General features: G+C 38.4%; 2 pseudogenes; both read right to left on the reverse strand.

The window, feature by feature from the left end:
- Nucleotides 1-491: 491 nt before the first annotated feature.
- On the reverse strand, nt 492-3,228 carry LOC140690157 (10 kDa heat shock protein, mitochondrial pseudogene; annotated as a pseudogene).
- Nucleotides 3,229-3,258: 30 nt separating this feature from the next.
- On the reverse strand, nt 3,259-4,358 carry LOC102530272 (upstream stimulatory factor 2 pseudogene; annotated as a pseudogene).
- Nucleotides 4,359-15,080: the final 10,722 nt, after the last annotated feature.

The raw sequence follows: 15,080 nt of genomic DNA on the forward strand, positions 1-15,080 counted from the left end.
CAAAAACAGCAACAAAAAAACTCCAAAGTCAAAAATCCAGAAATAAACCAACAACAATAAAATACCACTTTTAAGATAACCATATTGCTAATTACTACTGGAACAAGTGAGAAAAAAAGGCACTTGTCCTAGACTCCCAGTTCTGGATCTCTAAACTAGAGCAGGGAGGGGTTTAAAAGTCACTGATTAGGGAAGAAAAAAGGCTGTATGATCTAGGTTTCAATCTATGTCACATGCTTTTCAATCTTTAAACAGTGGCACCTTTCCTACAAGGGTAAATTACATTTCTGAAGGAAGCCACGCTAGTACAATCTTATATAGGTAACTGATAAAATTAAAAGATCTAGAGAATCTAAACAGAGGATTTTTCTTTTGGATATCATTAGTTTATAATAAAAGAGAGATGTGGAAATTATTTACATGATGAAAAGATTTCAGAACTTCAGTGGAATGGGCAACTTCACGTGATACCATTTCACATACTATACATTTCAGTCTACATATTTTCCAAGAATGTCACCATCTCTAAATAAGAAATAATCCTTGTCATCCGAAACTACTTTGGCGCCTCCATATTCTGGGAGAAGTACTTTATCTCAAACTTGCACACTAATGTTGAATCTCTCCACCCTTCCCTTTAGAGCCAGATCCAACAGCTGCTACTGTTGCCTGTAATTCTTTTCCTTGAGATTTTTCTGGAAGCATAATGCCTCCTTTGGTTACAGTTTTGGTTGCACTCCTTTCAACTAATACGCGGTCAAAAAGGGAGAGAAACTTTCTAAATGTCTGTGCTACCACGACTCTGGTTCCCGCAGTTTGTACTCTCCCCTCCCGCAGCTGCCGCAAGGAGAAACCCGTGGTCCAGGCCTCCAGCCACGTGGACTTGGGAAAAGCCGTCCAGCGCGCAAGCGCACTCGCCCCCGCCCCCAAAACGGAAGAATTTAAAGTGTGTCCCCTAATCTGAATTCTAGAGGCTGTTGCTTTAAAATAACAATTCTGATTTTTGTTTCATCAAAGTTAGTTGTTAATGATTCTGTCTCTACAACTGAGAAGGAATCTAAGTTCTCCCAGTCATCTGTTCATACCTATTATTTAACAAAGTATCTGAAATAATACGTCTGTGATAAATGAGTACTCAATCAGTTGTTCCTCTTGACTACAAATTTCTGTAACTTATCATCTGTGTTGTTTTCTAAAAAACTGCTTTATTGAGACATTCACACACTATACAATTCACCCATTTAAAGTGTCTAATTCATTGGCTTTTTGTGTACTTACGCATTTTGTGTAAAACTTTCATCACAATCAATGTCAGAACACTTTTATTACCCCAAAAAGCAGCCTCACTCCCCTTAGCCATCACTCCCCTTAAGTATCCCTAATTCCCTAAGCTTGGCAACCCCTAATTTACTTTGTTCTCTATAGGCTGCCTATTTTAGACATTTCATACATATGGAAAAACACAATATGTGGTCTTTCACAACTGTCTTACATAGGATGTTTTCAAGGTTCATATACTGTGGAATCAGTTCTTCACTTTTTTGTTGTCATATAATATTCCATGGTATGGAGAAATCAACTGGTTTAGCCATTCATCAGGTGATGAGCATTTTGGCTGTTTCTACCTTTTCCCTATTATGAATAATGCTGTTATGAACATTTGTGTACAAGTTTCATGTGGACTTAATTTTCTTTTCTCTTGGTTATTTACCTATGAATGGAATCCCTGGGTCACATGTTAACTTATGTTTACATATTTAACTGTTTGAGGAATTGGCAGAGTTTTTCCAAAGCAGCTGTGCTGTTTTATATTACCATGGGTAGCATATACATGATTCCAGTTTCTCCACATCCTCAGTAACACTTGTTATTATCTCACTTTTTGATTATAGACATTGGATTTGAAGTGGTATCTCATTGTGGCTTTATTTGGCATTTCCTTGATGGCCAATAATATCTATTTGCTTTTTAAGTTGACTCCTGAATGCAGTAACAGGATTATGTCATCAGCACAAAGGAAGATGTTTATTTATTTGCTAGGATAGGATGGATGTGGATCACTTCATATTTATATTAATTTGCTAATGATATCATAACAAAATACTACAACTGGGTGGCTTAAACAGAAGAAATCTATTGTCGTACAGGCCTAGAGTCTAGAAATCCAAAATCAAGGTGTTGGCGGGATTGGTTCCTCATGAGGGATCTGTTTCAGGCCTCTCTCCTCGGCTTACTTGTGATATCTCCCCTCTTTGTAAGGACACCAGTTATACTGGATTAAGGGCTCCCGCTACTCCAGTATGACCTCATTTTAACTAATTGTATCAGCAATGACACTGTGAAGGAAGCTGTGTTATTAAATTCTCGTAACTTTAAAACTGTAGAGCATTTCCACCACTGAGAGGACTATAAATTTGGCTTTAAGATAAACTGTTGAACTGCTTATGTGTATTTCTTCATATTTTAAACACATCATATTTATTTAAATGTCATACTTTATTTGTACACCTGAAATAAGAAATTAATAAACAATAAGATGAAAATAGATAAGTACTCTTCTGTTACCCTGAACTCTACATTTATAATCTCCAGGGATTCTTTATGACATTCCAAAAAATGCAGAGGGTATATTTTTAAGCTGAATGTGCTTTAATTCTCTAAATATATGTCTAAAAATAAAGGTCAAGAAAGTAGTGAGACAGTACAGCCTTGGCTCATCAGAGGCGACAGGGGCCCAATATCTCTGAATCTTTCAGGACCTCAGATGTCACCTAGGATTCCTCTTACTTCAAAACTCATATTTTCTTTTTTTTTTTTAGGTGGGGCCACATGGGGCCTGTTTATTGCAATTAAAAACCTCTCTCTATATATATATATACATTTTTTGTCCATTTCTCCATAAAGAAAATTAAAACACACTCACGCACCTAAAGGGGAGCAGGGTTCCAGAAAAAGAGGTGGGGTGGGACATGGCCTCCCTGCGTAGGTCCAGGCCCCGTGGACCCCCATAGGCTCCCCTCCTTCCCGTAAGCACCCTGTCTCAGTACCTCTAGAGACCAAGGAGGCAGAGACATATGGCAGGGCCTCTGTCCTCCTCCCTCTTGCCTCCGGGCGAGACCACCAGATGTGCCGGGGCTTCGTGGGGCCCCGAGAAGGAAGACAGACGGGGGAGGAGCTCATCCTTTCCAAGTTGAGGGAAGCGGTGGGCGCTTCTCCACAGAAATGCATGATTTCTTTCCATTTTTTGTTAAAAATCTACTATAAAAAAACACAGCTGGGGGAGGGGTGTCGGTCCCTCTCTGTGCTAAGGGCAGGCGAAGGGGACAGCGGAGGCCGGAGCCCCCGCCGCACGGTGGGCATCTCCAGGTCGCACCGCTGCAGCTGGGCGCGGAGCGCGGCGTCCCGTTCTTTAGCTCCTCTGTCTGCTGCCTCAGGAGCTCGTCGTCTATCCGCAGCCGCCCGGCCCCTCTGAAGGTCTCCCGCACGCGCTGGCTGGTCTGGCGCAGCTCCCGGCCGCAGTCGCAGGCCTGGGACAGGATCCCGCCTTTCCTCGCTCGCGTCTTGCTGTTCTCCGCATTGCAGTCTGGAATGATTTTAGAAAGCCATACGATCCAGATCTTGTCTCTCTGCCTCTGCTCCACTTCATTGTGCGGAGCTCTCCTCCCCTCGTCCCGTGGCGTTCCGGTTCCATCGATTTTCAGGGAGTAGGGGTGCGGCAGGGGTGCAGTTGTTCTCTGCCTTCCTGTCTGAAGCACGTGGTGGGGCATCATCATGACACAAAACTGGCCTCCGGCCTGCAAGCTCTGGTCTGTAGTCTGCACCAACACAGCCGTGGTATCTCCTACCTCGGATGCTGGGAAATAGGCAAATCGTGCCTCCCCACTGACAGCCTCAGCTGCCGCGCTGCCACCATTGCTGAAGGGAGTTTGGATTACAGCCAGTGGAAAGGGCGTTGGGGGGCCTGGGGGCACAGAGTCAGCTGCGGGGCTGGGGCGCAGGGTGGCGCCATCTACACCCACCTGGGTCACAGCCTGCTGCACCCTCTCCCCGTGAAGGCAGCCGTAGACACGGCGCTGACGGGGCCTGCTGTGTCACCCTGGCCATCCAGCTGACCATCAGTCACCTGGACTACGTGGTACATCACCTGTCCTCCATTATTCTCTGTGCAGAACTGGTACTGGATGTTGTGGTCACGACCGCCGCCTGCTGGACACTGGTGATGGCCACCGCCGTCTGTTCCTCCGTCTCAGGGCCATCCCCGCCTTCATGCAGCTCGACACCCTCCTCTGCCTTGGGTCCCTTGTCGTGACTGCAGCAGCGGAGGCCGAGGCAGCGGGATCCAGACCGGGGTCCAGCATGTCCGTGGGGGGCTGGGGCAGGGGTGTCGGGGCGCCAGGCCTGGCAGGGAGGGGAGGGGGCGGGCGGCCGGGCCCACACACCCCAGCCTCGCACTCACGCCACGCGGCAGGAGGGGACGGAGGAGACATTTCATAATATTTCATAAATTAAGCCACACTCTACTTCCACAGTAGAAATAATGTATCTTTTTCTCCCTCTCTTTTCCAGGTCTGGTTTGATTATTTATATAAGCAGAAAAGATTCGATAATACTTAGAAAAATAAGGAGGTGACAGACTGACTATAAAAGACAATTTAAAAGTCAGTCGCTTGATAACCACAATGAAAATATGAAATGAAAAGGTCTGCAGCATGCAGAGGCACAGGTGACAGAGAAACACACAGTCCCAATAACAATAAGGCAATGAAACCTGTACCAACACTCTCTTGCTTTAAAAAAATCTCCAGTAGTTCCCCTTGACTCAAAGGACACAATTCAAATCCTTTAGTTTGGCAATTAAGATCCTCCACTATTTTGCCAAAATTTAACTTGCCGTTGTTATTTTTCCCTCACCCATCCTGGACTGCAGCCAAGCGAGGCCACTCGCTTCACCACCTGTACTCACCGTTCTCCTCTCTTTCTCTAGAATGCTCTTCTACCCATTTTTGCCTGGTGAATCACATGATTCTCCACGCTCTGGCTCAAACTCCAACTCACTTTCCTCTACCTGTTTCATGATCTTTCCTCCACAACTTTCCCTTACCTCTCCAGCCCAGCCATGCCTTATTCTTGGGAACTTCTCAAGCATTTATTATCCCTTGTCCTTCATCTGGCATGTAATTATTTGCTCCATTCTCTCAGTTAAATATGTATAAATGAAAAGTCACCAGCTCTTGAAGTTTGGAGAGAATACGTGCTCTATAAATATGGACAAGTCTTAACAATAACAACTCCATGTAATCATTTTTCTGTGCATACTTCACAGTTTCCTCAGGTTAAATTAACAGGTGATTTCATTTCTCTACCCAGTTACTGTATGCTTAGAAGGCACATTATAATGGCAGACTTACCAGAGTATCAATTAAAAGACCAGCACCTCTTCAAAATATACACCTTGAAACCATGCAATTTATTGTACATCAATTATACATCAAAAAAAGCCTTAAAAAGTCCCTCCAACCCCCCATTAAAAGAGTTTTTGGATGAAATATTATGATATGGGTACTTATATTTAAGGCAGTGTTGCTTGGTACTGCAGCCCATAGAAGAGTTATTTTGGCTCAAGTTGTCAACTCATGGAGATATCATGGGGCAACAGCTCTGCTGGGATACAGACAAACTTCTACCTTTCCAGCCATTTATAAATTTACTCCTTAGCTATGTGGCTCTGGTGTTAAAAGGTAATCAAATGAGCATGTGTGAATGGCTCAGCACACAACCATCCACAGATGATGCATATTTACTAAATCAAATGTGTTCACTCTCATCTTAAAGACAAATTATACAATTAACAACAACAACAAAAGCCAAAACCTTAAAACCCAGATGGTCATGTCTGACACCTATATAAAAACATAGATAGCCTACAAGTGCTTGACTTACAAATGACCATATGTGCAGATATTACCAAATCCCATTGACTCCCCCAAATAAACAAAAACCAACAGTACCACATTCTATCTTCCTTCTAATGTAGCCTCAGAATCTTAAAGAACTTCTTCTATCTCCATCTACCCCCATTAATTCTTTCTCCTAGTTGTCAGGCATGAAGAATACCTTCATGAATCTCTTCTCTTACTTGACTCAAAGGAAAATATTATTGAGAAGCTCTGCTTTGCTCATTGCCTCTTACGAGAGCTCCGTCCTGAGGCCACCCTACTTCCAGAGCATTATTTCACTTTACTTGCTGTCTCATACTCTCTTGCCCCTCCCTACAAGCCAGTCCTATGTGTGTCAATACTCCTCCTTTATCACCACTTTAAGGAGATGAGTGGTGCTAAGCTATCAGGTGAGATTATTTCTCTCCAATTTTAACTTGGAACTCACTGTCCAATTGAAACAATGACAGTGAGTTTTGGGTCAAAAAGCAACACTAGTATTCTGCTAGAATAATACATTACAAATGTGTTTGACCTTGACATTGCTAAAGACATGTTTTCAGGCCCTTTTCTTAGAGATTCTAATTGAGTATATAGCAAGTATGTATTTAAATAGGTTCTCTAGGTTAACTGTCAGTAGGATGGCCATTTAATTTATTTTCCAAATCAGGGTGTAGTTCAGAGGGAAAGAGGGCACTTTTATAATTCTGCCAGTACAGCATTATAAACTGGGACTGTCCTGGACAAACTGGTAACTACTTTATTTATCAGTTAAGCTTGGAAAACACTAATGAATCATTATCACTTTAATTCTCCAACATGGCTTAGAGCTAAGCCTTTCATGTGTTTGTGTGCATACTGGTATTTTGTATGGAATACAGAGCCTAAATATGGATTAACTGTAGAGTGCATAAGAGCTACACAAACAACATTTAAATATCAACATCTCCACAAAACTGGTTGGCCAATAATAAACATGAGAAGAGTCTTAACACCTTTAATCATTAGAGAAATGCAGATCAAAACCACAATGAGATATTACACCCATTAGGAAGGTTATAATAAAAAAGACAGACAGTGCCAAACACTGGTGAGTATGTGGAGAGATCAGAACTCCCTTATATTGCTGGTGGGAAAGCAAAATGGTGCAGCCACTTTGGAAAACTGTTGATTGGTTCCTCAAATGGTTAAACATAGAGTTACCTATGACCCAGCAATTCCACTGATACGTATATACCCAAGGGAAATAAAAACATACATCTACACAAACACTTGGACAAGAATGTGTACAGCACTGTTGTTTATAATTGCCAAAGAGCAGAAACAACTTAAATGTTCCTTAACTGATGAACTGCTAAAAAGTGTTATATTCATATAATGGCATATTATTCAGCCACAAAAAAGGAACAAAGTACTGATTCATGCTACAACATGGAAGAACCTTAAAAACTTTATGCTTAAGTGAAAGGCAATCACAAAAAATAACATACTGTGTGTTTCATGTAAATGAAATTTTCAGACGAGGCAAATTTATAGAGATGGTTGCCTATGGCTCAGGGAGGAGGAAAAGAACATGGCGAATGACTGCCAGTGCATGTGGGGTTTCTTTCTGTAGCGACAATAATGTTCTAAAATTACACTATGGTGATGGTTGCATAACTTTGTAAATATACTAAAACCTAATGAACTGTAAACTTTAAATGTGTGAATTTTACAATTACATAAACTATATCTGAATAAAGCTATTTAAAAATATTAGCAGAAAAAATTCAACACCAGCCAATAAATTTCAATATGATTTATAAGTCAGGTATTATAGAAACTCTTTAAAAAGCCCACAATACATTTTGAAATCTTTTTTTGTAACAATGCTTGATCGAGAGCACCTGACTATAAGCCAGAAAGAGAAAGAAAAATGCCATATGATATCGCTTATATGTGGAATCTAAAAAAAGAAAAAAAAAAGACACAAATGAATTTATCTACAAAACAGAAACAGACTCACAGACATAGAAACTGAACATATGGTTACCAAGGGGTAAAAGGGGCGGATGGGGATGAACTGGGAATTCAAAAATTACACCTCTGGGGAGTGATGGCAATGGTAGCTATCTTGATGGTGGTAGTGGTGTCATTGGTGTATACATCTATCAAAATTCATCAAATTGTACATTTGTCTAGTTTATTGTACAGGAACCATACCACAATAAATGTGTTTAAAAAAAAAAAAAGAGCATCTGACTGACGGGAGTTCAAAGGCCTGCTCATGAGAGCCAAGTCCTACTCCAGTTAGCTCTGGGATCATCACACACCACAAGAGCCATATTCTGAGGCTCCTCAATCCCCAATTTCTGTAACTGCTGCTCATCTTAACTCCTCCCTCCTCCTTTCATGGTGATGATCTGTAAACATTACTGCTAACCTAGATTTGTTGAAAATTTATGTAAATCACTGGTATCTGGCTTTTGTCATAACACATTTGTTGTGATCCTAAAAAGGACAAATCTTACTTTACCAAAAAGTGGAACCAGTACTGTACTTCATTTCAGTCTGAAATATACTGAATTTCCTACAATTTGGCTAAACTTGAGTTCTGAAAGACTATTTCAGATAGAAATAAAAATAACCTAGATTACCTAGAAAACTTCATGGAATAGGATGCCAAACAACGTTAACAGCAAACTAGCTATTAAAATGTTCTACTTCACAAAACTTACTTCATTTAAAAAATAATCCTGGTTTACAAAATAAGCAGGGCATTACTTAGCAATGACTGGTTGAGATTGTCTGCCATGTGAAGAATTTAAATTTTGGGTTAGATCAAGTCATCAAGTTAAAAGAGATGTAGGCATGCTTTCATATTTATTGCAGTGTGTATTTCCTTACCATTAAATCTAACAAGGGTGAAAGGAAAAACTCCTGCAGAGAAGACACAAAACTCTTTACTAAACAAAATTCTTTTTCAGGTGTATCATGGACAACTAATGCTAACTTTTCAATTTTGTAATTAGCACACTCTGAGTAGCTCAGGGTCATTTACAATATAGTCAGAATCCTAGCGCTTGACTCAAGAAAGTCTTCTAAGTACATAAATAGTAAATAGTTTTAAGCTAGTGGCAATTCTAGGAGTAACATTATTAAATCTAGAAGAACAAAGTGTGGAGTCTGATTGTAATAAGTCTGAAAAGCTATCAATTTTGAAATATTCCTCAATAAACTTGCCTCTATTAAAGTTCTGAAGCTAAAAACTAAGTACATTAATTGACTCAAATAATTCCTATACCTGACAGAGTATAAAGTTGGGCTTAGAGTATAAAGTCCTGGCTGGGTCATTAAATGGTTATGTTAACTCTTGGTAAATAACTTATTATCTCTGAAGCACAGGATGCCAGGTGAAGAGCTATGAGAAAAGAGAGGGCAAGACAAAAATGCCTGTATTCAAATTTTACAATAGGGTATGTAATAGCAAATCAATTAATGGTTATCTGACCACCAACCTTCACTTGGTTCTCTATTGTGCATTTAGAAGGTGTAAATCCCATGCAATCCTTGGAACCCCATTTATTTAATTAAAAACAGCACCCATTGTGACTCTCACTTCTACTTTACCATGCTTCCATTACTCCTGTCTTGTCTTTAAGCAAAACTGTCCAAAGACTAGGGTAAAGAAGAGTGGGACAAGTAGGAATGAGGAGCAAAAGAAAAGGAAATGGAAGCTGTAGCTATTTGCAATATGGAAATTTTGACTCAAGTGGATCGCAGATAAGTCATGAGCTTCTTCAAAGCAGAGAGGTGTATCTTTCAGGACTGAAGCAATTTAATTACTAGCCATTTTTGTGATCTTTAGTGTAACATTCACAAACAAGAACCTCAATTATCCCCTACCAGCATTTCTGTAAGCATTTTCACAAATGCCTCATAAAGCAAGAAAAAATGACATGAGAAAAGATAGACGTACTTTCTAAAATTAAAGTATAAGTATTAGGTGCCAGTAAAGAAGATATAAAGCTTCACTTAACATTTAAGTCAATCCTTTTAAACTGTCACCTATTTTATTGTTTGGTTTTCCATTTTAATACTAAGGTAAATGCAACCAAAAAGTTTTGTAGCTATATGCAGTTTTCAGAAAAGCCATGAAATAATTTTCATATGCCACAAATACAGCTTGACTACTAGACTAAAAAAAAAAACAAGAAAACTTTACTTTTTTTACTTTAATTAAACTTCAAAATCAGAATTCATAAAAAGAAACTCAACACTCACAAAAAGCTGTGGAATGTGTACATTGGATATAACAGGATAAAATCCTTTGTGTCGTCAGGAATGACAACCAGAAAATGTCACTCTTAATTTATCATATGGATTTAACAAAACATTAAAGCTAGAAAAGACCTTCCAGATCATGAATATAAAACTTTAAACGTGGGTCTTGAAACTGCCATTCCAAAACTATAACAAGTAGAAGTAATGATTTTTACTAAAAAGCAAGCAAAATGCACTCATAAATGAAAAAAATCATACCTTTCTGGATGATTCATATATAATGTCATACTAACATATTCTTTAAAAACTTCTACCTTTAAAATTCAATGACTTTATATGCTAATTTCTAAGGAAAGACACTCTTAATTATACCTAATTAATATAAACACCTAATTACCTAAAGTCAATCAATGAACTAGGGGAAACAGATTAATTCTAAAATTTCATCAAGAATATTCAAAACTTTTTTAAAAAGGATGATTTTAAATAATCTTCCTACTTACTCTTTATATTACTGAGAATAGCAAGAAATCATAAAAAGTACGGCAGTATTCTCATCTACGTTATGACTTAATTTTGTATTAACAAAAATTAAAGAACTAGAAAATAATGGAATAAAGAAGAAATGAACAAATGGATTTCTGTGCAGTATATTGCATGTCAGTAGGTATTTCTAATTTGAAAACTTAAAACTTGTTCTCGAATATTCTTGTGAGCCACACAGCTTTATTTACAGTAACTAAAAACCAGAAACAGCACACAGGTTGCCATCAACAGACCAGAGAAAGGAACTATATATTTATATAAATATATTTATTTATATATATATAAAAGTACTATTCTTTTATAAAAAGGAATTATTCATACATATAACAATTTGAATAAATCTGAAAAAATGCTGAGTGAAAGAAGCCTTACACAAAAGTACACATGGTATGATTCCACTTATATAAGTCCGAGCACAAGAAAATAAAACATATAGTAGAAAATAATCAGAACTTTTGGTTCTTGTTTCTTGGGGTCATGATAATGTTCTACATCCTGACAGCGAGTGATGTATACAATTTTAAAAAATTCACTGAATGGTACATTTGTGATTTGAGCATTTTCCTGTTTGCATATCCACCAATAAAAATGTAACCAAAGACTGAACTCTAGTTAATTATATGCACACTGAAGTGTTCAGGACTGAAGTATACTGATCCTTACAATTTGTTTTGAAATGCATCAAAAAAATACGAAAGAATCATAGGGAATAAAGAAACAGTGCAAAATGTTAATTGTAGAATTGAGTAATCCATCAAATTTTTGTACACTTGGAAAATTTCCGCAGCACATCTCTGAAAAGCATCCCAGATGCTAGAATACACTAGCGATATGCCTACAGACAAGGGGAAAACAATTCTGAACTTCGCATTCTACACTACCAATCAGGTGTGATGGCAGAAGGGAGACTTTAGGCACATAAGGTCTCAAAAGGTTGACTTCCTAAGCAATCTTTCCTGGGAAAATACTTCAGGCTTACTGTCTAGCCAAATGAGTGTAAAACCAAGAGAGAGGAAGGATGCACACAATCCAGCAAACACTGATTCAACCTAGGAGGGCAGTGAAGGCAAGTCCCAGAATGGCAGCAGGATACAGAATCCAAGAGAAAATCTCTGAAGAGGTTGCCATGAAACAGAATGAGTAACTCTGAGGATATGCTGATGGTGCATTAATATTTGTCAATCAGAAAAAAATAATGAAAATTAGAAACTCCAGAAAAAGTGGGAAAAAAAACCTACAGGAAATCTATGCTTCTAATGTGTAACAAAACAAATTGACATGATTTTGATAAATTGATGAAAACTTCAAAAAGAATCCATTTGACCACTGATGTTAAGAACATTCTATTTCTCTTCAAGTGATTCACAAATCCTGACAATAAAACAGTAGATAAGGGATGAGTAACCATTTACAGATACACTATACTATTTGATTCTTTTCATAGGCATTGTTTTGATTTTTTTTTTGTTTAAAAAATACATAAACTTTCCAAAAAGTTGATTTTAGAAATGTAGTAAGTTCTACAATGGCTCAGTTTTCTATTAAAGTTAAAACAAAAAAAGTTTACACTGTTGAGTGTCTTGAATAAAAATAAAATTTTTTACTTTAACTTGACTTATCAAAATGATCTAAAAACAGGTTTTCAAACTATCCTTCAAAACTTTTCTGTGGCCAAACCACCTCAAGTAAGACAAAACCTGAAATTACAAAGATACCATTATGGTCAACATAAGTCGGCTTCTTCTGTGGTGACCCCTAATGTGCTCTGAGGACCAGCTCTAGTTTCTCTACATGCAGCAACGTGGAACATACCCCCACAAGTCTAAGAAAAGTGCTAAATAGCCAGGGCCAGGATAAAGGGGCGTAATACCTACTGAGGACCCCTGTAAGATTAGTTCTCCACTGCTCCCCTCATTTTAGACAACAGTGCCAAGCAGGAGGGTCTTGGGCCTGGTCCAGTAAAGTCTCCCACACACCCCTACCTACATTTCAGTTTCCACTCTCTGGGGGCATGAAGGGACAGGTGACATTGATACTGATGTACCTTTATGATAATATATATGTTTATTTATACAGTAAAGAAGTGTAATATATATATATATATATAATGTAGAGACAAGTTCTTTAAGAATGTACTCCTTGCGGGAGATGGGGTACAGCTCCGTGGTAGAGCGCATGTTGCGCATGCACAAGATCCTGGTTCAATCCCCAGTACCTCCACTAAAACAAAAGAATGCATTCCTGTCACTAGAATATTTCAAGCAAAGGCTAAATGATTATCTGCTTGATTTCTCTGTCATGTAAGTCCCCACAAGAGCTTGCCCAAAACGGCATGAGTGGCATATCTCTCCATCTCCCCATTCTAATACCTGCTAAGAAGAAAGGAAAGGAAGAGCAGATAACTTTATGAAAAGCTGCCCAGGTAACTGTCACTGGACTGATCCCTGGGAACCAGAGGATGGACCAGATGACTTACCTCATTCCAACACAAAGATTCATCTATTGGTCTAAGTAAATGCAGGTAATTTTAAGAAAAATGATTGCAACTTTTAGGTTAGCACTGAAAAGACAAGAAATCTTTGATAACGGAAGATTAAAATTTTGGGTTTAGTCTTTGCAAATGTTCCTTAAAATCCAATACATTTAGTATTAAGAGGATCCACAGTGCAAATGATTCACTTAGCTAATAAATATGTATAGTTGACAGTCCCAGATCCATACTTCGAAGTGTTCTTTTTTCCCCTTTAAATTTCTGGTCTGAAATGGTACCCACAGATGCTGAGAAACAGGATGCAGTTGTTTTCTTCTGGAACATTCCCCAAGCACATTAGTTCTCAGTGGGGTCAGAGTGATACATCCCCTAGGGAATGTTTAGGAAATTTGTTGGGAAGAAATTTTTTTTAAATGACTGTACTGGGAATTGAACCCAGGACCTCTTACATGACAAGCACGTGCTCTTCCACAGAACTATCCCCTCCCCCTTCAAAGTGTTCTTAATGTATTTGTTCCTTTAAACTCTTGTCTTTGGGTAACACTGCTGAAATTACTGTTGAAGTAAACAAGTATAATTTTCATCTCCATCCAAGTATGTCCCCATTCCATGGCCTTTGAATTTTCTGTTCCTCCCACCCAGAATGTTGTTCTTCCCTCACATGGCTTGTTCACTTCAGTTCAGTTAGGTGTTTGCTCTTATGTCAAGAGGGCTTCCTGATCACTCTGTGTAAATTACACTCTACACCTCATTCCATCTCCCAACCTGCTTAACAAAAAAACTGCAACAATGGTCCATTTGATATTTGGTTCAGTGTTTATAGAATCATTGAGGATTCAGTCATTTATATATCAATTTAATTTTATTTATTTTAACAGGGAAAATACATGTTAAAGAATCACTCTCTAATTTAAGGCAGAATATTTTCAGTGTCCTTTATTGTTTCAAAAGTTACCAGCAGAACTGCAGTAAAGGCAACAAATGATCTTAAAGGAGACAGCAATTTACTCCACCATTTCTGAGTAATTACTTTACTGTTTTTTTTTTTTGGCCTTTCTCTTCTTACTTGTTAACTATTGCAATTTGTAGTTAAGAGGACTGACAGTAGGAAACTTATATAAATATAGTTCAGCTCTTAAATAAATAATACTACAATGAACCACATTTATATGATGTTTCCCATGCTGTGGTTATGTACACTCTTCATGGGAAAAAAAATCAGCTCAGCCCTATGTAACAGAGAGAGGTTGACAAACACACATGATAAAAAGACAAGCATCTATTCTTTGGTGGTGTCTGTACACCCAAACCTTTACAGGCATGGACCTGTTTCCTCCTTATAAAAACACTAAAAGGACGTGTCATTATCTTCATTTTACAGATGAAGAAAGACTAAGTGGCTAACTTGCTCAAAAATCACACCAGCTGTGAAGTGGCAGACTTGTGACTTTCAACCAATTTTTTCAGTTTCCAAATATATATATCTTTCCACTGGACAAACTGTTCTCAAAGTGTGGTCCAATGATCACTACAGATCAAGACACTTTCAAAGCATCCATGAGGTCCTTCCTTTTTCCTCTATTTATCTGTAAGAGGCCAAATTTCTCACATTTCAATCAAAACCACATATCATATCAGAATGAATGCAGAAACAGATATGAGAACACACTTATCTTGATATAAGCCAGGCATTATGGAGCTTTGCAAAAATGTAAAACAATGCCATTCTTCCTATTAAGTTTTTATTAAAATGTATTTTTCATAATATGGTACAGTCATCCCTCCATATCCATGGGGGTTTGTTCTAGGACCCCCCCTTGGAGACTAAAATCCAGGAATGCTGA

The sequence above is a fragment of the Vicugna pacos genome, chromosome 29 (genome assembly GCF_048564905.1).
Source record: "Vicugna pacos chromosome 29, VicPac4, whole genome shotgun sequence".
NCBI classification, from domain to species: Eukaryota; Metazoa; Chordata; class Mammalia; order Artiodactyla; family Camelidae; genus Vicugna; species Vicugna pacos.